The 22,534-nt window shown below is 40.8% G+C and overlaps 1 pseudogene; it reads left to right on the top strand.

The window, feature by feature from the left end:
* Window positions 1–226: 226 nt before the first annotated feature.
* LOC148017992 (uncharacterized) overlaps window positions 227–22,534 on the top strand; it is a 32,752-nt pseudogene continuing 10,444 nt past the window's right edge.

Raw genomic sequence — 22,534 nt, forward strand, 5'->3', positions numbered from 1 at the left:
AGGTTTTACCTGCTGAAGAAGGTTTGGGAAGTGGAGAAAGAGCCCTAGCAGGCTGCGTCTTCACAGTTAAGGGGACTGATTTTGTGTTTGTGGAGGCATTGTAGATGAAAATGTCTACAAAGAGTGATTTGGAGTTCCAGGCGATCATGGACCAGAAGGTACTTCTGTTACTGGCTCTTCCATCAGATCAGAACTCAATGGTGACAATTATTCCATTTGACGCGTGATGATGTTGGCCATCCTAGAGTCTTACGATTTGGCAGAGCTTGTGATAGAGGAGATTGAATGGTTACTGGTGAGAGATGAGTCTGAATTCTCTACAAATGCTCGTGCGGAGTTGACTAAGGTCCGGTCTCATTAGGACAAACTGAATGCCAGGATTGGTTCTTTTCTTTTTCTATCTTGTACTACAGCCATGATAGCTCACATTGAGCACTTAACAGTGGCTCAAGAGATATGGCTGGAGCTTGACTAGATGTAAAACTAGATAAACCTTGATGAAGAGGGTTTCTTTGGAGGTGCAAATACGGACCCTGTCCGTGAACAAGTCTTCTTCACTACAGGAGGACATCAACAAGTTGAGATAGCTTCAGATGTAGATTCACAATGCGGGGAAGCCGATCTCCTCCAAAGACATGGCAATCACTTTATTGTCCCAATTGTCACCATGATTCAGTGCCTTTTATTCCGCTCTTATTGCTTCAGGGCGGGAGTCAACTCTTCATTGGGAAGAGTTAGTTCCTATGGTCTTGGACCAAGAGGAATAGTTGAAGGGACATAATGCTTCCAAATCGAAGGCATTGACAAGTCAAGCCTCTCAAAAGAAGGGGAAGGAACAAACGAAGAAGAAGAAGGACAACAAACCAAAGAAGGAAAAGGAGAAGGAATTGACATGCCATATTTGTGGTAAGATCAACCATTGGAAGAAGGATTTCCCCAACAAGGACAAGAAGGACACTAAGAAGAATGACCTGAAGGATTCTACAACAGTGGTTGCACCCTCATTAGCTACTTTTCTTCACTTAGCAATCATTGAGGAGTCTACACCAAAGACTTCTAATGCTGTGATGATGGCCCCCTAGGCTTGAGAGTGGATTGTTTACGGTGGTGCCTAATGGCGCATGACTCCTTCTACCGTTGGTGTCGCCCATTTGTGACCTTTGCATGCGCAAATTCTCATAGGAGATAACTCTTCAGTGTCCATTACTACACGGGGTGAGATGAAGTTGATTCCAAATGGACGTGATCGTACCTGTTGAGAAACACTTCACCCACACTTTGCATTTTTGTGTTTCTGTGTTTTGCATTTAGGGTTTGCAGCCCCAAAAAGGGGCTCCATCCTACACTGACTGTGCCTATTTATAGGCCACTCTCTCATTCATTCCTTAAGGCTGATTCATTTAGTTCGTCACCTCTTCTCTCCAGCCTCTCCACTATCCGCACACCCCCTCAGGACGACTTTGCAATTCGTGGTTCATGGCTATCTTCATCATCTTCCTTGTGCTACAGCGCCCTTATTTCCTTGTATCACATTCACTCCATGATTTAGGTCTTCATCATTCCATTCATCATAGTTTCTTCTCTCTTCCCTTCTCTTCTCCACATTTACCGAGTTCACTCTATGTTCCTCCCCGCAAACCCTACTATCTCATTGGTACATCATCTTTTGACATGGTATCAGAGTAGGATCTACTCACCTAGCAAAACAAAGATCCTCCACTCCAGTCAAGGCAAAGACCAGTGGTGGGTTTGGCATCCCCTTCTCTTCTTCTTCTACACATCAACATCTCATTTTTGTAGGTTTCAAGTGTTTTCAGCTTGATGCCGACACCCCTTTCGTCGCAGAGGACATTAGAGTTTTAGTTGTCCCTTGATGTCATCTATAGTCTAGCGCCTATTTCTAGCCTTCCGTCCACATTTTGCAACTTTTTATAGCAAAATGATTGTTGTTGATCACTCTCCATTCAAAAAAAAATCTCGTTTTTCTAGATTTTAGGTATTTTAGCTTGCTGCCCACACCTCGAACGTAGAGGACATCGCGGTCCAAGCTGGCCATTGCTGTCTACAATAGTCTGGCACCTATTTCTAGCCTACCACACACTGTTTGGAGCTGATTGCAACATACTCATTGCTACTGCTAGTTTTTCCTACGTTTTTAGTCTTTCTCTCTCCTACAGCCTATGTTTTTAGTCTTTCTCTCTCCTCACTTGCATTTTTTGTGTTTCTCTCTCCTTCTCATCAGAGAAGGCAAAGACTAGTGGTGGGTTCGACATCAACATTTGATCATTTCCACTGTGCATTGGGAGATATCATTGTTTTCCCTACCACCCTCCCTTATCCAGTTTACCACACCGGTACTATGGCGTCTCCCCCGATAGATTGCTCTTCTACTAGGTGTTCCTACTACTGTGGCATGAACGATCATCCCACTAAAGACTGTCGACATCAACCTTTGCTCCCCCCCTTATGGAGCATATGCGTTTTCCACCACGCAGTCCTTGTGCCACGTCTCCTTTCTGGGCCACGGAGATCGTTCTGCATCGGCTAGTAGAGTATTATGCTCAAGGCAATAAGCTGCACCCAACGTGCATTAAGTCCTTTTGAGCACACGGAGGCTCTAAGACCTTACAAGGCAATAAGCCCTCATAGAGACCACTCCTCTGTGCAGAGGTTTCCCCCACCCACTTCTAGGTACGATGGCTTCCACGGCCCACATCTCCTCCACAGTCCACTTTCCTTAGAGCCCGCAACTGTTCCCCACCCTTGGCTCATCCTGAGCCTCCTCCTTCTCCACCCTCTTCTAGGTGCTTTGCGGCTTCTTCTTTCAAGCCCCATATACCTTCTTCGGCACAACGGGTAGCACTTCCTTCGTCATCAAATGCTTTTCAGTCCATGAGCCATGAGTGGTTGGGCTCCCTTTCTCTCTCAGACTGGGACTTAGAGGGGGATTTTCTTACTTCACCCTTAGAGGGGGATTTTCTTACTTCACCCTTAGAGGGGGACTTCTAGTTGTTCTTTGGCTTTAGAGGAGGCTCCTACTTCTCTTCCTTCAAATTCAGAGAGGCACCCTATGTGCCATGAACTTCTTCACATACCACCACCTTTCACTTTTCGAGGAGCGGCTCTCCTTTGAGTAGTCGTTTCCTCTACTCATACCCAGGATCTAGAGGATCTATTTGGATGGGGGCCCTTGGGTCTTCGGCAACAACTTGGTGGCTAGGATTTCGTATTCCTTCTAGCATGGAGTCATGGAGCTAGTGGCTTCTCTCTCGAGATTGATTTTTGGGTTCTACAGCTCATCTAGTCTCCTGACTATCTTCAAAGGTCTCCTTTCACGTGGTATTCTTTGATTACATGTAGGATCTTCTTTGTCCCTTGGTCAACATGGAGCCATCTCCCAGGAACAAGTCTGGGCATATCCTTATGGTTCTCAGCACCACATAAAGTTTGACATTCCTCCTATGCATTACATGTTTTCATCATCTTTGTACTAGGGCACTTGGGAAAGTGAGCAATTTCCCCACCAGGGACACTAAATGGCACTTGTTGCATGAGAATTCTTTAGCATGTAGCATTGTATCTCCACCTCACTCTTCTCTTATTTCCTTTCTGGGCCTAAGAGGGGGTGTTGAGAAACCCTTCACCTGCAATTTGTATTTTTGCATTTCTGCATTTTAAATTTAGGGTTTGCAGCTCCAAAAAGGAGTGCCATCCTAGACTGACTATGCTTATTTATAGGCCACTCTCTCATTCATTCCTTACAGCCGATTCATTCAATTCGTTACCTCTTCTCTCTAGCCTCTCCACTAGCCTCCACCCCTTTAAGAGGACATTGAAGTTCGTAGTTTGTGGCTGTCTTCATCATCTTCCTTGTGCTACGGCACCCTTGTTTCCTTTTATCACATTCACTTCATGATTCAGGTCTTCATCATTCCATTCATCAAAGTTTCTTCTCTCTTCATTCCATTCATCACAGTTTCTTCTCTCTTCCCTTCTCTTCTCCATGTTTATCAAGTTCACTTTGTGTTCCTCCCCACAAACCCTACTATCTCGCTGGTATGTCATCTTTTGACAACCCATACTTTCCAGGTGTTGCATGTACCAAGTTTAGGGTATCATTTACTTTCGATACATAAGATTTGTTCGCTTCACCTTTTGGTGAAGTTTGAAAGTGATGCTATCTGAGTCCTTGATCATTGATTAAGGAAGGTTCTCTCTCAGGGTATGAGGAGAACGGCATTTACAAATGAAGTCTTCTACAGCTCTTACTTCTATTCTTCTTACCTCTTAGACACAATCTGAGATATGGCATATCATTTCTTCACACCCCATGCATGCCCCTCTCGCTAATAGCATCCCATGTCACCCTGTAACGAGATAAAAGAGTACTTATTATGTGTGGATCATCATGGTCTTGTAAGCATTTAGCATACTTGATTGAGCATGATTTATTACTTGATTCTTCTTCGTCATTCTTTGGCTTTGTGGTGTTTACCTGGTTCACTTTCAATAGCGAGGCTTTTCCATATAGAAGACTTTCCTTGGCACATCCGTGTGAAGATACGCTGGGGTTTGCAAATAAAAACATAAAATGTATGACCATGATTGAAACAAAGCCTCTATTGTAACCTCAAAGATGCCTTATGCTCAAGCAGCATGGAAGATATATATGTAAAATTAATTGGTGTCCATGATGTTTGGGTATGTAGAGCGTTGGCTACTCTATCAAATTTCAAAAAGAGCTTATAGAGTGTAGTCCCCAATAGAGGCACGACTGTATGTGTTGAAGATTATCCTATACTGATGTAATATGAAGTATAAAAGACTTAATAGTATCCTTCACCTCAAAGTTCATTTTCTAGAGTTGATCATAGAGAGTCATAGCTCAAATGATCGATGGAGCCTTGTACAATACCTATAACTTCTCTCACACCTTCAAAGCTATATTGTAGGAGGCAATTGTTGGAAAGACCTCTTTAGAAATGCACCAAAGAAGCATAGAATAAGCATAGACATCATGTGTATCCCAAGTAAGAACTACTTCCTCATAGTTGTTGTAGTCCCAATCATTTGGAAGAGGAGTTAGAATCTAGGGATGGACAATAGCTCCTCAAACCATGTACCACATGCATTTCTGTACAAACCAAGTTGTCATGATGGAACTCTAGGTTAGATAATTAGGATCATAAAGCTTATCATAAGTTGAGCAACACGGAAGTGCCATTGGAGAGGATAAGATGTGAAGGTGAAGAAAAGAAGAGGTAGAGAGAGAGAGAGAGAGAGAGAGAGAGTATAACCAAAACACATCACAGACTACACTTGGCACGAGTTCATACGTAGTGAAGAGAACAAATGATCACAAAATGATTGCTATAACATCTGATAAGACATGAGTATCTTGTAATCCTTGTGCTAGCTTTTCATCTGCATCCTCACATTCTATAGTATCCATATCCACAAACTTTGCATATGGCATTTCTAATTCTAGTTCATACTTAACATTTCTAGGTATTTTACTATGGCCATTATGATGTTTATTTGGATATTTTATGCTGACTAAGCTACTCCATTTAAGGCATATTTTTGTTCTTTATATTCAAGCTCCTCCTCAGTCAATCATCATCACCTACAGGTTATGTTGGAGAGAGGGGGCCAGTGCCATTGCCTATGCAGCTAGTGACTCATTATTGTATGCAACTGTCTCGTGTTTGGTGTATGGATTCCATTTTTTGAACATTCTTCTAAGTTCTCTTCTTTGCAGTGTTCTTTTGTGTTGTTTTCTCTTTTGTCCTTGTGTTCAGCAATTTATCACAACATTTTTTAATCCTTCCATTGCTACATCCACTTTTGACAGGGTATCAGATTTTAGGATCCAAGTTTGTATTGTTGTTTTCTACTATTTCAGGTATGCATTTTGGCTTTTTTGTAGCTGATTGGACCTGTTCTTGATTGTTGCAACTAATTTTCAGCCTAGATGACCATCTTTTGCTCATTTTTGGCCTGGTTTCTGCTCTTTTCTTAGTGTTTTGTAGTCCACCATTTGTGTTTTAGGGACAATAGGCTGAGGCGACCTGCTTTTATGCTGGATGACTACATTTATTGTAGTTATTAACTGTGTTTTGACTCTAGCCTTTGTATTTTCATTGCTTGTGCAAGGTTGGGCGAAAGTATTTCAGGTTGATTTTTGCTATGCTTAATACGCATTTTTACCTTACCCATTGCGTGTGAACTCTGTCATATAGTCTGTGCTCTTGGTTTTCCTATACTCTCTTTCTCCTCCTCTTCTTTTTGTTCTTTTCTATTCCTATTGTCTCCAGATGGCTCCCCCCCTGTTGTTCCACTGATGAAAAATTACATGGCCATGATTATCACACATGGAGTGCTATTATGAAAGCTTGGTTTGTGAAAAAGCAGTTATGTTGCGTTGTATCTAGAGCTTGTGAGTGTCCTACTCCTCTTCGAGCTGATTTTGACTAGGAAATTTATGAAAAAGTTGTGCTCACATGGGATACTAATGATGCTTGTGCATATTCGACCATTCTTCGCTGCATTTCCAAATACGTTCTTCTAGCAGTCACCACCTACATGAATTCTCCTGTAATTTGGGCAAAGCTTCAAATATTGTATGAGGCTACCTTACCTATGCATGACATTACTCTTTATGGACAACTCAGACAGACGAAGGATATGATTTGGTCTTTCTTACTTCATGTCACATTGCTATTGGACTAGCTTCAACATATGCAATCCGCCCTTTGAGAGGATCATCTTGTGGGAAATGTGCTCTATAAGCTCCCTCTAGAATTTAATGGAGTGTCCAATGCTTTGTGGGCTCAAACAACATTGACACTTATCAGATTTCTATATATGTCCTCAATGCTACTTGAGCATGAGACGTCTTTGCGGTTATAGGAGAGGCTTCCCTCCTTGTCTGGTGGATCTAGTGAGGCCTTTATAGCTTCAGAGAGGAGTGATAGGAAGAAGAAGTTGAAGGCCTAGCCTAGTGATATCATTCTGGTAAGAAGGGACATTTGTGCAAGGATTGAAAAGAGTTAGCGGCTTCAAGGAAGGCAGAGATGAAGATGAAGTAGGATCTTAACTCCTCTGCTCAGTCATCCTCTTTCCCTGACTCTAACTCTGATCTTGGCCAAGGCCAAGGCCAAGGGGTAGACATGATCATCTTGTTCAGACCACAGAAAGGGCTTGGTAGCGCTTCCTGCTTTCTAGTACCGGTGATGCGGTCATTCCTCATGACTCTCTAGTGTAAGAGAGGGAGTGTGAGCGGGTGGTGAGATGGGGCAAGTATGTGAAAGGGAAGTAGAACCCAGGAGGAAGAAGCTTGGTAGTGAGAGCTATGGCAGATGGAGAGTAAGAGCCAAAAGAGAGAGAGAGAAAAAAGTGGAAACTCCAACAACCACAATATGTGGCCGGGATTTCCTTTATTCAAACTATCACTAAAAGAATAAAGAATAAGTGACTGTGACGGGCGCCCGCTACTTGCAGTGAGCAGTGGCTAGTATAGTAATACACGGGTGGCTAGGCGGAGGTGCCTTTACCCCCAACAACCTCCCAGTTAAAGGCGAATCTGCCCTAGTGAGAGAGAAAAAAGAAAAGACAGTACAACATGTACACATGTACAATAGGATGAGGAAAAAAACTTCATCGCATCCAATGCCCATCAATGTCTTAAGGAAGGCAAAGCACTCGGTAGTAAGGCTTTTTGTAAGCAAGTCTATAGGATTATGCGCAGTCGAAATCTTGACAAGGTCAACAAACCTGTCCTCAACGACCTTGCGAATGAAGTGATACCTCACCTCAATATGTTTCATCTTCACATGAAAGACCATATTCTTGGCCAACTGAATGGCACTTATAGAATCCGAATGCAACGTAGGCATAGCATCTGTCATACCAAGGTCTAAAATCAAATGGTCTAGCCAGATAGCCTCCTTGCAAGCCTCTGTGGCTACAATATACTCGGCCTCTATAGTGGAAAGAGACGTACACTTCTGCGCCCTAGACATCCAAGAGATAGCCCCTCCAGCATAAGTAAACACATAGCGAGAAGTGGACTTCCAACTATTTGCATGTCTTGCATAATCAGAGTCAGCGTACCCCACGACTCCTGTATCATGGCTGCCATAACAAAGACACATATCTATTGTGCCCTTCAGGTACTTCATGATACCCTTCACGACATCCCAATGTTTCTTGCCAAGTGTAGCCATATAACGTGCCACAACCCCAACTGCAAAAGCAATATCTAAACGGGTGGCTATCATGGCATACATAGCGCATGGCTGATGCACAAGGAATCTTGGCCATTTCGGCCCTTTGCTCATCGGTCTATGGACAATTGGCCTGTTAAACCTTCACATGAGAAGGTAATGGATAACCAATAGGCTTAACATCCTGCATGCAGAAGCACTGAAGGACTTTATGAATGTACTTTCCATGTGACAAATAGAGTAGTCCTTGAGATCTATCATGCAGAATGCCAAGTATTTGAGAGGCTTGTCCCAAATCTTTGCATCTCAAAGCTCTTCTTGAGCTGAGCCTTAAGAGCATCTAGCTCCTCATGAGCTATCCCTGTTAGAAGCATGTCATCCACATAGAGTACCAAAATCAGTAAAGAACCGTTATGGGCTTTCTACGTATATAAGCACGGATCCATCAAACTTATGGTACCATTCCCTAGGTGTTTGCTTCAAGCCATATAGACTCTTCTTTAGTTTGTACACTAGGTGTTCCTTGCCAAGGTCTGCAAAGCCCTTAGGATGCTCCATGTAAATCTCATCATGCAAGTCCCCATGTAAAAAAGCCGTCTTGACATCCATCTGGTACAAGTCTAGGTCAAGCTGTGTAACCAAGGCCAAGACTAAACATAGGGTGGATCTTGACCATAGGAGAAAAGACTTCATCAAAGTCAACACCATGCTCCTGCTTAAAACCCTTAGCAACCAATCAAGCCTTGTATACCGGCTTGGGGTATCCAGGGGTACTTTTCAGCTTGTATATCCACTTGCATGGCAAAGACTTCTTACCTTGAGGCAAGGAGACCAAATCTCAAGTGTGATTCTTATGCAATGAGTCAAGCTCAGACTGCATAGCCCTCTCCCAAGAGTGAAAATCACCCCTATGCATAGCCTCATCATAAGTGAGAGACTCTCATGCATCTATAACGAGGACATAATCCATAGTGGATGCAAAATGGTTAAGAGGTCATCTATCTCTAGTAGAATGCCTCAATCTAGGCTATGTTGCCTGACCAACATCCTGTCTAACATCAACATGTCTAACATCTAGGCCATGAGCATCAAGTGATGATGCGCGGTGTCTAGCTGGCCGTGGAGCCGGGCTGAACGGGAGTAGGTGGCTCCTCCTGAAAGATAACTTTGTGTACCTCAACCACTTTCTCAGGCTGTATATGCATTTTTTCCTCATGAAAGATGACATCATGGCTGTAGATTACTTTCCACGCTTGTGGATCATCCCATAGATGGTAACCCATCTCTTTTGCATCTCCATAGCCAATGAAAATACATTTGACACTTTTAAGATCCAGCTTATTGCGTTTGTCCTTGGGCACATGGCAGAATGCCTCACATCCAAAGACACAGAAATGATCGTAAGAGGGGGGCTTTCTTGCCCATACCTTCTCTGCAACCTGAAAGTCAATGCCACTCTAGGCGACCAGTTAATGAGATGCACTGCAGTAGTAACTGCCTCAGTCCAAAAGTGTTGCCATAGGTCAGCCTAGCTAAGCATGCTACGGACCCTTTTCTAAATGGTCATTTTCATGCGCTCAACCATACCATTCTCGGGATGGGTGTAAGGGGCGGTCAATTGATGCTTAATACCCTGCATTACAAAACTTCTCAAAAACACGTGATACATACTCACCCCCACTATCTAAACTTAGGCATTTGAGCCTTTTCCCAAACTAGTTCTCTGCCAATGCAAGCCAATGCTGAAATTTGTCTAAGACATTGGATTTTCTCTTTATGGGATAAGCCCAAACCTTACGTGAGTAATCCTCTATGAAAGTAACAAAGTACTTTGCCCCACCAAGTGACTAACAGGGTATGGGCCCACATACATCTAGGTTCACAAGAGCTAAGGGCTCACCCATGCGTTTCTTACCAGACTTTTTATGCGTATTTCTTGTCTGCCTACCATACAAACAATGATCACATGAATCAAAATGTGAAGAGTCAAAAGGCGGAAGATACTGTAAAGCATGGAGCATTTTCATTCCTTTAAAAGACATATGCCCCAAATGAGCATGCCAAAGGGATACATGGGGAATAGAACCCACAGACAAAACATGATCCAATGTAGCTCCAAATACAAGTAAGAGATAGAGGCTGCTAGACTTGGCACCTCTTGCAAGCACAAGCCTGCCATGAGTAATCTTCCATGTAGAGTCTCCAAAAGACACAAAATACCCTGCATCATCAAGCTTTCTAATTGATATAAGGCTGCAAATCAACGCAGGTACATGGCGTACATCATGCAAAAAAAAAAAGCTACCACAAGGAAACTGTAGCCTAGCATCTCCAATGCCCACAATGTCAAGAGACCAGTCATCACCAAGGCGCATAGAACCAAACATAGTATGATAGGTATGAAACCAATCTCTACATGGTGTCACATAAAATGACGCACCCAAATCCAAGAGTTAGCACTGCACATAAATAGAGTGTATCTCAGAAGTCTGTAAGGCATCACATGAAGAAGCTGCAAGTATGTATGTCATCTAAATCAGTGGCCTACATGACATTAACCTCTTCTATATTCACACTAGACTTTGCAGGTACTATGCTGCACTCAGAAGACTTTTTCTACACTTTATCTTTTTCCTTTTCCTTGTGCTTATCATCGCGCATTTTTTGGCACTACGGTCTAATATGTCATGCTTTCCCACAATAATGACATGTAATATCAAACTTCCATCCACGGGACTTAGTGCAACCATGGACCTGGACTTCTGAGAGTCCGTGCCCTTATGATCATTATTATGCCTACCATTTCTGCCACCTCTAATGGTCAATGCATATGAAGAGCAGGAAGAATCATTGTTTCTCCTGTTGATTTCCTCAGTCAATAAAACACTCTCAACATCTTTGATTTTCAACCCATCAAGCTTATTCGTGCATATGGCAGTACGGAATACATCCCATGATTTAGTAAGGGTGCCAAGCAGAAATAACGGGTGCAAGTTATCGTTGAAATCAATACCCTCTCACAACATATTCTTTATGATAGCATGAAATTGACTGAAATGAGATGATAGGGATGACCCCTCCTTCATGTGAAGGTCCATTAACTACTTCAGCCAATACATCTGTGACGTAGGACTCTACTGCGCATAAAGCTCCGGAATTTTCTCCCATATGTCCCATGCACTCTGACTCTCATCTTCAACAACATTATGATGGTTGGACCTCTTCTGAGAGTGAAAAAATAATGGTAGACTTGCATAGCTCATCAACTTTGATCGAAACATCATCATCCATATCCTTAGGTTTGATACCCTCAAAACGCAAGGGTTTAATATGCAATTTTTGCACCAAAACCTGCCATATTTGGGACTTCCAATAACCATAGTTGGTACCATCCAACTTAACAATATTAAAGAGAGTTGTATCTTTCAAATGACCAACCATACTGTCCCAAATCAATGCAAAATAGTAAAATTACATGTTGATGTAATTAGCAAAAAATGCACTAAAACCACTGGTAAAAATGGTTGAAAGAGTGGATTTCACCAAGAGAAGCACCTGTCCACCAAATATGACCAAGATAACATCAAATAGAAAGCATTACCCTCATAGAAGTGCTCAAAATCTACAGATTTTAGCTTACTGTAATAAATGATAGTAGTATGTAAAATTGTCCCGAAATGAAGCAATCACTGATACATATGTCACTACAACTAACAAGATACCTCCAACAGTGAGTTTCCAGGGGCAAGAAGGTACCAAGAACTGTCAAACCAATAACTTGTCAAGCAAGAGACATCTCATAGGTCCAGAAGTTATGTATGTAATGGGTCTCGGGGTAAGAGAAGAGACTGAGCACAAGCACAATTGATAGAGCAAGAAGCTTAATACATAACCATCCAAGATGCATACAAAACTAATAAACCTGTGACAGAGATAGGTTCTTGCCCCAATAGTCAAATCAAATCAGCCCACTATAGGCAGACTACAGACATAAAGCTCTCAAGAGAGAAAATGCATGTAATTGTCCCACAAGCTCAAGCTCATCTGTAAATAAGACTCAGTGTACATCCAAATATACCAAGAGGCTCCCACTGGAAGTGAAATCAGATGTAAAGAGAGCAAGCAACTCTCTAATATATCAAATACATAGCATTAGACATGCCAAATCCTAGTAGGGTACATCCGGAGCATAAATTCCAAGCTATCTCAGACCCATAAAACATAAGCCTGAAAGCATTCAAAGAGCATGTAACTAACAACCAAATGTAATGCCTAGTAGATCCAAAATGCTCAAATACATTGGAAGATGAAGCTCCAAGTAACTGTCAAGCATGGGCAAACCAAGTGGCATCCATATCTGACCAAAGCATAAATGTAGGAAGCCTAAATGTCAAGCTGTGAAAATAGGCATAGACTGGTCCAAAGCATGCCAATTGAAGCCAAATGCTAGTGAAGAACAACCAAGTCAGAGCTTAATACAAGCTCAAAAGCATTCCAAAACTAAGAAGAAGCATTTGACAACCTCCAAATACATCGGTATGATCATTCAAACCTCTAGTGAGCAGTGCGTATCCATGGACCAATGCATACACCAAGTAAATGAGCTTCAGCCCATCGTATTACACCAAGCAATTTAGTACTATATGAAGCTCAAAAAATGCTCAAATTTTCTCCAAATCAGTTCTAAAGCATAGACATAGCATCCCATAACATTCGGGCATCACCGGGCATCAATAGGCATCAAACGAGCAATGCCAAGAAGCATTAGACTGTAAATGATGCCAGGAGGCATATTCCACGGTGGATTCCGTGAGGTTTTACGGTGGATTCCATAAACTTAGATGATCGGGGCTCATACACAAAGAGGATTCTTTGTGCGAGAAGTTGATGGGGACGCCTGTCCTTTTCGGGCGTTTCATTAATTTAGTGTGTACATGGGTGATTCCATAGCGGGTGATTCCGCAAAATGCATATTAAATTAATAAACGTTTATGAGTTTAGAGTGCGCACTCGTAATAAATTAAGGTTAGGATTTATTTCTAACCATTTGATTTATTTATGTAGCTGAAGACTGCTAGGTATTCACTTTTGTCGGTTTAATTGTATTATTTTACTAACGATTGTGAATGCTTCAGTTGATGTGTAGAGATAGTAGCAGTGGCGGAGGAAAGCATTGGAGTCTAGCGGGTATTCGACATTTGGACTATATTTTGATAGGCGCCACGCCTATATTTTGTTATGTCTATTGAGACATCGATTATTGATTATTATTTTGTATGCGCTTATGCGCCCGGATATGTTATTTCTAGTTGGATATTGAGATTGGGCGTGCCAGACTCTATGGGCACCGTCCATTAGCTTTATTTTCCTATTTTTGTAGAAAGCAAACTCAAAAGCTAAAAAGCTTGTCATATTTTTGTAATTGGGCTATTATTGAGCATGAAGATTGGAAATATACATAAAATACATGCTTTGTGAAGCGCTCACACAAGGCATGGGGGAGATTGAACCCAATTTGTCTCTTGCCTCTTGTCGTGCATGCTTTTACATGGGTTTTTGTGCAAAAAGGTAGAGTACTTTGTTCTTGGGGACCTTCCGGGATTCACCACGTGAGCTATCTGCGACCGATCTGCACACCAGTGGTATCAGAGCGGAGCAGAGATCAAGGGCTTCCAATCGCTACCAATCTCGGGCGAAGGCGGAGCTCCAGGAACAAACGGGCTCTACAGTCAATCTCGTCGCGAACCGTCGATACAGGCAGACTTCTGGCGATCAAGAACCTCTGTTTCCACTGTCAGATCGCGAAGGACCAGGCTCTGTAGGCGGAGGACCACTCCTACATCTCCATCAATAAGTCGTGGTTATCCAGTGAGCAAACTCTTAAACTATCTTTATCAAAGCTTAATTGTTAAGCTTATAAGCTTAAGAAGAGGCTTAGTACCTCAAATTTCTAATCGTGAGGTCTCTGAGGACCTCCGATTTTTCCGCGCGGCCAAAAAACGGCCCCCCCCCCCACGAAAATCAGGCGACAGTCAGATTAAGCTCTCCAAGCTTAATCCCTTAAGTCAAAGCTAAATTACTGCAGTCACACAGGGCAGACAAGTCCATAAACTCCAGGTCTCGCACTTCTGAAGTCAAGTTCAGCAAGTCAATTGAAATCAAGTTCTGCAAGTTCTGCAAGTCGGCCTAAGTTCATCAAGTCAACAACTCTGCAAGTCTGCTAAGTCTGCAACTCTGCAAGTCAAACTAAATCAGAACTGACTAGTGCTTAAAACTCATAGAAGACTTGTTCGTATGCAAAAACTCTGAACTGGAAAGTTGTTCGCAGCAAGCTGTTCTACCTATCTACAAGTTTGTTGAAGTACTTTCAGCAAACGGAGACAGAAATATTGCAGAATTTCTGAAAATTGAAGAAGAAATACCCAAAAATATATAGCCTTGTAACCCCAAATTTGAGCTACGCTCATCCCGCTAACTGATTTTGAGTGAGAAAGGTTTGTTGAGTTTTACAGGATGACTACTCCACATATGGATGATCCTATGGCTGAAGATGATCTACCCGAGCCTACCATGGAACAAAAGCTGGATCTAATCATGCTACAATTGGAAGAAGAGCGAAGAGCTAGGCAAGCCTTGCAAGCGCAATTGACAAAGCTACAAAGAGCGTCCACCGATAAAGAAGAACCTCAAACTGAAGATTTGATTCGATGTACCATCGACGCCACTCTTGAAGCACAAACCATTCGCAAGGAATCCAAGATAAGTAAACGAAGTTTCAAGTTTCGCACTTTCAATGGCATAAGAGAAGGAAAGACTATTTTATCATTCATTCGCCAGTTTGATGACTATTTCCATTAGGAAACTTATCCCGAAAAAGATAAAATCAAGTGTGTTACTAATCATCTGATAGACAGAGCATCACTTTGGTGGACTGTAGTCCGCAAGAGCATAGAATGTCTTGCTACATGGGAAGATTTCAAGAAGAAGTTCATGCAAAATTTCCTTCCACCACAATTTCATGAGAAGGCTATCAAGCAATGGGATTTACTACAACAGCGAGATCGTGAGCCTATTCCACAGTATATAGAGCGTTTTTGGAATGCACTCTTACAGTTACGCATGCTTGAAGACGTACCAGAGACGACACATAAGCGAAAGTATATGTCTGGACTTCTTGGACATTACTACGCTGAAGTGAACATGTTCAAGCCTGCTACCCTTGAAGACGCCATCTCCTTAGCTCACGACACTGAAGATAAATTACACGGAAGAGATCGACGACCACAGCCATTCCAAGCCAACGGTAATTATGGATCTAAACAATTCAATTCCAATTTCAGAAGGTTTAATCCAGGTCGTTTCTCATCACCATCTTTCCGCAAGAATTGGCCTAAACCACCTGCATTACCATCCACTCTCAATCCTAAGCCTATTCCATAAGCAAATCCAAATATACCCAGACTCCTAGCCATTGCAAATAATGTAACCAAAGCCAAGCCAATAGTATGCTACAAGTGTCACTAGCCAGGGCATCTCGCAGCAAATTGTCATTCAAAGAAGCCACCAGCACATATCAACTATCTTGGAGCTATGGATGAAGACGAGCATGAGGATATGTTAGATTTCACTGAAGAAGAAGATGATCCTACTACTACTTCCGACACTTTACCAGGTATGCCTACTTCACATTCATTGTTGACTATGAAATGTATGGTGCATGGAAAAGAAAGAACTATATTGCATGATGACGGTAGTACCCATGACTTTATTTCAACAAAATTGGTAAAGGAATTGAAATTGCATACTGTACCTATGCATTATTACATAAAAGCTGCATTTTTAGGCACTAGGTACAATGGCACACAAGAAGTACAAGATTTAGAAATTCAAATTGGTCCATACATTGAAAGAAGAAATTTCTTAGTTGTCCCATTACAGTCAAGCGACATTATTCTAGGAATGCCATGGAGACACCAACATAAACCCAATATAGATTATTCCACGCACACAATGAATATTAATTTTCAAGGAAAATCTATTACATTATTTGGTATGCATGCATCTCATATTTTTCCACTGCTTTTGCATACTCAAGAAAAACGTGCACTACGCAAGAATACTAAATCATATCTCATTTGGGTAAATGAATTGCACGCAAAGGAAAATCATATGCACCCTAGGCATAAGGAATTTCTTGCATATTTTAAGGATTGTTTTGCAGAAGACCTACCACCAAGTTTACCTCCATCACGTCCAGAAGACCATAAGATTGATCTAATTCCTGGCACACAACCACCTTGCAAAGCACCATATAGGCACAATCAAATAGAGCAAAAAGAAATCTAGAGTCAAGTTGAAGAATTACTAAATAGAGGCCTAATTCGACCTAGCAGTTCTCCATTCGGTGCACCTGTGCTCTTAGTCAAGAAAAAGAATAATACTTATCGTATGTGTATTGACTACCGAGCATTAAATAAGATCACTGTTAAGAATAGGTATCCTATACCTAGAGTTGATGACCTTATGGACAAACTGCAAGGATCTTCTATATTTAGTAAAATTGACCTTAAGTCTGGATATCATCAGGTGAGGTTAGATAGATCCGACATATTTAAGACTGCATTCAGGACACAGTTTGGCCATTACGAATTTTTAGTCATGTCATTCGGATTGACCAATGCACCTGCTACTTTCAGTAGAATGATGAATCGTATTTTTCTGAAATATCAGTATTGTGTGATTGTTTTCTTTGATGATATTCTAGTGTTCAGTCAAAGTGAAAAAGAGCATTATGAGCATTTATCATTAGTTTTTCAATTACTGAAAGAAAATCAATTGTTTGTAAATCCTGAAAAGAGTGAATTCTTTAAGACAGAAATAGAATATCTAGGTCATATTGTATCAAAAGAAGGAATTAAAGTTGATCCTAAGAAAATTGATGCAATATTGCATTGGCATGTTCCTAAAAATGTACATGAACTATGCTCGTTCCTTGGTCTTGCTAGTTTCTATAGGAAGTTTGTACGTAATTTCTCATTACTTGCTTTATCATTAACAAAACTTCTTAAGAAAGAAATTGTTTATCAATGGACTGAAAACCAGCAGAAATCCTTTGACTTACTGAAACGTGCATTAACCAATGCCCCTGTTTTACAATTGCCTGACTTTAATAGACCATTCTTTCTAGTTGTGACCGATGCTAGCGGATCAGGAATAGGAGCCGTATTAATGCAAGACAACCATCCAATAGCATATTCTAGTTCTAAGCTGAAACCCTCTGAGATGAAATATTCCACTTATGACAAAGAACTATTAGCAGTTGTACAAGCATTAAAACAATGGAAGCATTATTTAATGGGTTCAGAATTCATGATAAAGACTGACCAGCAAAGCATTAGACATCTACTTAGCTAACCCCAAATTTCTGACCGTCATATCAAATGGGGTTCCTTCATTCAAAGTTTCCATCCTATCATTCAATACCAACCTGGAAAAGAAAATGTAGTTGCTGATGCATTGAGTAGAAGACCTGCAATTCATAATATATCTATCATATCTTTTGATTCTTTTATTGCTATGAAAGACACATATCACCAGGATATTACTTTTCATTCTGATTGGCAAAAATTAGTTCAAAATAATTTCATTCCTGTTGATTCATTGTCATATAATGATGGATTTATGTTCTTTGAAAAGAGACTGTGTGTTACTATTCCATTCTGATCTTTTGTTTTGAATGAAATTCATTGTCCCCCATATCAAGGTCATAGAGGTATCATTTCTACATTACGCATGTTAACTGAAGATTTTTATTGGCCGCATATGGATGCAGATGTATCTAACTTCGTTTCTGAATGTTTGATTTGTCAAAGAATAAAGAGACATCATGGTAAACAGTATGGATTATTAATGCCTTTGTCTATTCCATCTAAACCTTGGGAACATATATCTATATATTTCATTACTGGTTTACCAAATACTAAATCTAACCATGACATGATTTGGACAATTGTAGATAGATTTAGTAAGCAAGCATATTTCATTGCATGTAAGAAAACTTTAACAGCATCACAAGCAGCACAGTTATTTTTGAAAACTGTTTTTACTAACCATGGATTGCCAAAAGTGATTATTTCAGATCGAGATTCTAGATTTTGTAATAATTTTTGGATTACACCGTTTGCAAATCTAGGCACAAAGATTGATTTCTCATCTACATTTCATCCAGAAACAAATGGACAAACAGAAGCCACAAATAGCACCATTTTAGATCTTTTACGTGCATACACTATCTCTAAACCTCAGACTTGGGATACTCATTTACATTTATTACAGTTTTCTTACAATAATACACCGCACACATCTACAAAGAAAGCACCTTTTGAAGTTATTTATGGATATAGATTATCTACACCTATTGCATCTTTGTCTAATAGAATACAGAGTGCTGATGATATTGCTGTTATGCATAATAGTATTTTTGATGAGGTAAAGGATATGATTGCTAAAGCCCAACAATCATATACCAAACAAGCCAACAAGAAAAGACAAGCTATGAATTTCAAAGTTGATGATTATGTTTGGCTTAGAATAGAAAAGCGTAGACTGCAAAGTGTAGATAGACATCCAGTTGTCAAATTAGCTCCTAGATTCTATGGACCATTTAGAATCATTCATAAGATTAATGATAATGCATTCAAGTTAGAATTGCCATCTCATTGGAAAATTCATAATACATTTCATATTAGTTTATTGAGACCATTTAGAGGCTAATTACCTATCCACCCTGTCTATGAAAACCCACCTTTATTAGAGGAAGAGACTGAAATACTTGAACCAGAAGCCATCATAGACACTGACTACATGACCACTAGAACTGGCCGAAGCTATTCTAGATATCTAGTGAAATTTAAGAACCATCCTGTAGAGGAAGTACAATGGATGCACGCTAGAGACTTAAATGCTTTCCCCACTCTGTTAGCTCCACATTGAGCTAATAGCAATTGAGGTCAATTGCTATCCCACCCCGGGGGTATGATGCCAGGAGGCATATTCCACGGTGGATTTCGTGAGGTTTTACGGTGGATTCCGTAAACTTAGATGATCGGGGCTCATACACAAAGAGGATTCTTTGTGCGAGAAGTTGATGGGGACGCCTGTCCTTTTCGGGTGTTTCATTAATTTAGTGTGTACATGGGTGATTCCATAGCGGGTGATTCCGCAAAATGCATATTAAATTAATAAACGTTTATGGGTTTAGAGTGCGCACTCGTAATAAATTAAGGTTAGGATTTATTTCTAACCATTTGATTTATTTATGTAGCTGAAGACTGCTAGGTATTCACTTTTGTCGGTTTAATTGTATTATTTTACTAATGATTGTGAATGCTTCAGTTGATGTGTAGAGAGAGCAGCAGTGGCGGAGGAAAGCATTGGAGTCTAGCGGGTATTCGACATTTGGACTATATTTTGATAGGTGCCACGCCTATATTTTGTTATGTCTATTGAGACATCGATTATTGATTATTATTTTGTATGCGCTTATGCGCCCGGATATGTTATTTCTATTTGGATATTGAGATTGGGCGTGCCAGACTCTATGGGCACCGTCCATTAGCTTTATTTTCCTATTTTTGTAGAAAGCAAACTCAAAAGCTAAAAAGCTTGACATATTTTTGTAATTGGGCTATTATTGAGCATGAAGATTGGAATATACATAAAATACATGCTTTGTGAAGCGCTCACACAAGGCATGGGGGAGATTGAACCCAATTTGTCTCTTGCCTCTTGTCGTGCATGCTTTTACATGGGTTTTTGTGCAAAAAGGTAGAGTACTTTGTTCTTGGGGACCTTCCGGGATTCACCACGTGAGCTATCTGCGACCGATCTGCGCACCAGTAAATGTCAAGTGTTGCCCTATTTTGACAGTCCTGGAACTATGTATATAGCAAAGGGCTGAAGGGGGAAGCACTTGAATCGATCACCGAGAGCCAAGATCCAATGTCGAGGAGTTTAAAGAATATCTGGAAGGTTGCAAACAATGCCGGGAAGCCGGGGAAGGAGCTGGAACTTCCAGGAGTGGATTAGCTCAGCCCCCTAAAAATGCATCGCATTTTGTGCTGGCTGCTCTTGGGGGTTGGGGGATCTCCTACAGCCCTTGGGGGCACTTGGCAATGAGGAGGTGGCTCCGATGCAGCCCGGGAAGAAGCTGTTGAAGGTTCGAAAGCTTGGAGAGGAGGTGGAAGATCAAAACATACTTGCAAATGAAGATGCAATGGCTGCCATTGAAGCTCGGGTTGAAGCACTTCAAATCCAGACTGAAGAGAATGCCAAGCAAGCTCCAACGCCTTCGCTCTGATACCAGTTGAAAGGGAAGTAGAACCCAGGAGGAAGAAGCTTGGCAGTGAGAGCTATGGCAGATGGAGAGCAAGAGCAAGAGAGAGAGTGAGAGAGAGAGAGAGAGAGAGAGAGAGAGAGAGAAAAGTGGGAACCCCAACAACCACGATGTGTGTCCGAGCCTTTCTTTATTCAAACTTTCACTAAAATAATAAAGAATAAGTGATTGTGACATGTGCCTGCGACTTGTAGTGAGTAGTGGTGGGTACTGTCAATGTAGTAATACAGGAGCGGCTAGATGAAGGTGCCTTTACCCCCAACAATACGCCTCATTTATATAGGTATATAGGTGTGAAGGTTCCAGAAAGGGACGTCCCTGACACATAAACTAAAGTCTAACAGGTTTTGAAATCTTGGAGTTAGGGTTGATGTCTAGGTTCATGATGGGCTGTTATTTGATAGAGAGCGGTATTGGCTCCTATTTCGAGCTCATATGAGGTGACACTTTGGCGGTCTTGACCAAAGGCAAGAAAATCATGGTCACATATGTTTAGAGAAGTTTTTGATAGGATGGTCTTTTATTAGACACTTGACATCGATACTTAGGTTCTCTTTGAGGCACCTTGGTGGTGGATTCATCACCCAATACTTGGGTCTCCATGGTCTTATTTTGGTGGTCTTTGTTGTATGGACTATGATGAGTCATTATCATTGTATCATTCTATTGTATCATATCACCCATGACTTGAGAGAGGGTGTTAGCAGTCTGGTTAGCTCGTATGAGTCTAGTTCATACTTGATATTTCTAGGTATTTTGGACATTTTATTGTGACCATTATGATATTTATTTGAGCATTTTATGCAAGTTGATCTACTGCCATTTATGGCATATTTTTGTCCTTTATATTCAGGCTCCTCCTTCTTGGTCAATCGTTATCACATACATGATCTGTTAGAGGGAGGGAATATCCATCTTAGATCATAGTGAAAATTCCATGGCTAAAGTATTGCAGCATCATGCTTTAATTTGAATTATATAGAAGGGTCCATAAAAATGCACTCTCTTTGAATTTTAGATTTATAGAAGGGATATAGCTATTGCCTCTGAAATTCAAAGAAGGGGTATATAAGATGGTGTAAAAATTTTAAAAAGGGGTTTTTAAACCATCATTTGAACACATTTGATATAGAGGGATTCTATACGGTAACCTCCCCTATAATAAAGGGTACCTCATCAAGAACCACACAACAATGATAAATCTCATCCACACCTTTCTTATATAAAAGAATTGCTATTATTGAAAACTAAAATACTTGCTGCTTAATCTTCCTCTTCTTAGATTTAGAAAGAGTTTTTACCAGGTTACCTATTGATAGATAATGCATAATGGATGTATACCATGATGGAATAGAGGCTCTATTAATTTTGCATAAGTTCTCGCACTCATTAGTATAAACCAAATCTTACTTAGGCTCACCAAAATCTACTAGACACTCTAGAATACCATGTAGCTTTGGTGGCTTACTCCTAATGTCATAATTGAACTCTTGCAAAAAAATCAACCACTTGGCTAGGCAATCAACGTGTTGAAGCTTATTTAGTAATAAGTGCAATCCCTCTACCTTAGTGAGAAACACCACCTTCTCATGAAGAATATAATGTCTCAACTTCTTCGTGGCGAATACCATAGCCAAGAAAACCTTCTCCAAATATTTGTAATGAAGTTTCGAAATTCCCAACTTTTGGCTTGCAAATGCAATAGGATGATAAAGCTGTACCTCCCAATGGATAATAACTAGTACTAGACCTTGTCACAACTGTGACTATATAGAAAACCTCACCCCTTTTTGGAGCTTTCAAAGCTAATGCTTTGGATAATTCCATTTTAACATCTTTGAATGACACTTTGCATGCTTCTATCCATTCAAAAACATGGCTGTGAGATAATGACAACACATACAACCAATGC

This window comes from Lygodium microphyllum, chromosome 21 (genome assembly GCF_053477565.2).
Source record: "Lygodium microphyllum isolate KBCC chromosome 21, Lygodium_microphyllum_v1.1.10, whole genome shotgun sequence".
NCBI lineage: Eukaryota > Viridiplantae > Streptophyta > Polypodiopsida > Schizaeales > Lygodiaceae > Lygodium > Lygodium microphyllum.